The sequence below is a fragment of the Palaemon carinicauda genome, chromosome 16, assembly GCF_036898095.1.
Source record: "Palaemon carinicauda isolate YSFRI2023 chromosome 16, ASM3689809v2, whole genome shotgun sequence".
Lineage (NCBI taxonomy): Eukaryota > Metazoa > Arthropoda > Malacostraca > Decapoda > Palaemonidae > Palaemon > Palaemon carinicauda.
In genome coordinates this window covers 104,225,889-104,228,388 of record NC_090740.1, presented here as the reverse complement: position 1 = coordinate 104,228,388, position 2,500 = coordinate 104,225,889, and positions in this window count along the sequence as shown.

Below are 2,500 nucleotides of genomic sequence, written 5' to 3'. Positions count from 1 at the left end.
GTTAAAGGCCCTTTCTTCTTCCCCTCCCCAATTTTTTACTTTTTATTTCTTTAAGGCATCTAAAAGTCTCGCTATCTCTCCAAAACTTCTTATGAATTTACGGTAATACTAAGCGAGCCCAAGGAATCCAGCTACTTCCTTAGAGTTACATGGACTGGGGAAATATCTAATAGTCTCTACTTTACTGGGGCAGGGTTGGATACCTTCCGGGGTTATTATGCGACCTAAGAATTCATCCTTTTTACAGAAAAAATGCACTTTGACAAATTTATTTTCCTTCCATTAAGTCGCAATATTTCTAAAACTTTACAAATATTATTATTATTGTTATGTTCTCTGACTGTTTTCCCTATAATTATGATATCGTCTAAATAAGCAAGAGCTATATGGTCAATTAAGGGAGACAAAACTGCCATCATTACTGTTGAGAAATGATTTGGAGCTTTTTTAACACCGAAAGGAAGAAAGTTAAACAGAAATAATTGATCGTTAGCTATAAATACTGTTTTACATTTACTGCCTTCATGAACGGGTATTTGATAGTATCCAGATTTTAAGTCAACCTTAGCAAAATATTCAATATCCCATGCTTTCACAAGTAATTATTCGATCGAGCCCAATGGAAATATATTATCCTTAGTGACTGCATTCAACTTTCTATAATCAACACACAATCTTACCGAGCCACCCCTTTTTCTAACAGCTAAAATTGGAGAAGCCCAGGGGAATTCACTCCCTTCAGTTATCCCTTGTTCCCTTGAATTATTAATTTCCCTTTCTATCTCTTCCTGGAAATGAATGGATACCTTACAAGGCCTTGACCTGATTGGGTCCGCCTGCCCAGTTTCAATGCTAAAGGGAAATTGATCAATACTCTCGGGGTGCTCATCTCTGATTGCCATTGCATCAGAATAATTATTGACAATGTCACTAACTGCAAGCTGATATTATGACGGACATAGTATTCGTTCTTGCATAATGAAATTCTGAGTGCGTTCGTGTGTGTATGCTGGAGTTGTGTCTTTTAAAATCCCATTATAAGCAATTCTACATAACTCTAATTTACACACAGAATCACTATTTATGACAAGTCTTTTATTTGACAAATTAACTGTCGTTATATCAGCTCTGTTCTCTTTTATTTCCGTCAGTCCTATAATATCATATGGGCCGAATTGTCATGGGGTTTAACAACGTCCTTAGTTCCTTCCGCAAGAGGGTGACACGGGGTCACTGATATGCTCGTAAGTGTCTGGGGAGACAACACTTCTCCTCTTTCAGGTACAACTGTTACCTTACTCAAATGTTTCTCCAAGCTCGCACACAAACTTACTCTCTCATGACTTTCTATCGGCAAAATGATCCCTCCTGCTTTTACTGTTTTTGTATCTTTTCCCCCCAAAATGCATATTTGATTATTAGAGATAAAATCAATTCCCAAAATAGCCTCGATTTCTGGAATTCCCAAAGTGGGTAAGACAAAAATATCTCGTGCAAACTTCACACACCCCACCTTAAAGTTGACGATTGTTGAATGGTTTATATGTAGTTTATTTCCTCCTGGCTTGTCAAGAGTGATAAATGCCAGTGGCTGTAGTGGATTTGAGGAGAATCTTTTATCAATCAATGAAACGCAGGCTTCTATGTCGATCAATGCTCGATTGGATTTATCTAGCAGGACAATCCTAACGGCTAATTTAACTAGATGGCCATTACAAGATATAGGGCATGGGCCAATCTCCTCAGCTGCAATGCCGCTGCTCCCTAGTGCTGCTGAGATGAGATCTGGGTTACTGATGGATGTCCTAGTGTCTTTATTGTCACTGTCACTTCCGTCGTCACTGCTTCCTTAGATACTGCTTGTGATGTCATGCACTCTCGAGATAAATGACCCTAGGCCTGACAAGTGTAACAGCAGGTTGATCCATGGGTGGAGCACTACACTCGTCGGTGACCCTCTCCCCCACACTGCCAACACGTAATTTGCTGACTGCGTTCACACTTACCTCTTGTTGGTGGTCGAGTGCCTCTTATGGCTGCCAACTTCTCGGAATCGGGCCAAATATTCCCAGTCATTTTTTCTTCTGGCAAACTGTCTAAAATGTTTTGTATCACACTCACTACGTCTGCTAACAAGCAATTGTCATTGAATAAATAACCACATAAATATGGGTTTATCAATCTGTGGATATGTTTACAGGCAATGGGTTTTTTATCACCTTCTGGGAGATTGGTAATCTGGGTAGAAAACGAATTGCAATTGTGAAAAATGCGAGTTGCAAAACTATGAACTGATTCACCTTCCTGTATTATGGGTTTATAATTTTCTTTTATGTCTCCCTTTCTCGCATCAGGTAAGGCATACCTCTCAATGAAACGTCGTTTTATTTAAGTATAACTTCTCAAACTGTCTTGTGTCCAACACATTACCTCCATTGCAAGAGCATCTTTCACGAATCTAATTACTTAAATAGATTTTTCTTTTTACATCCACCCATAT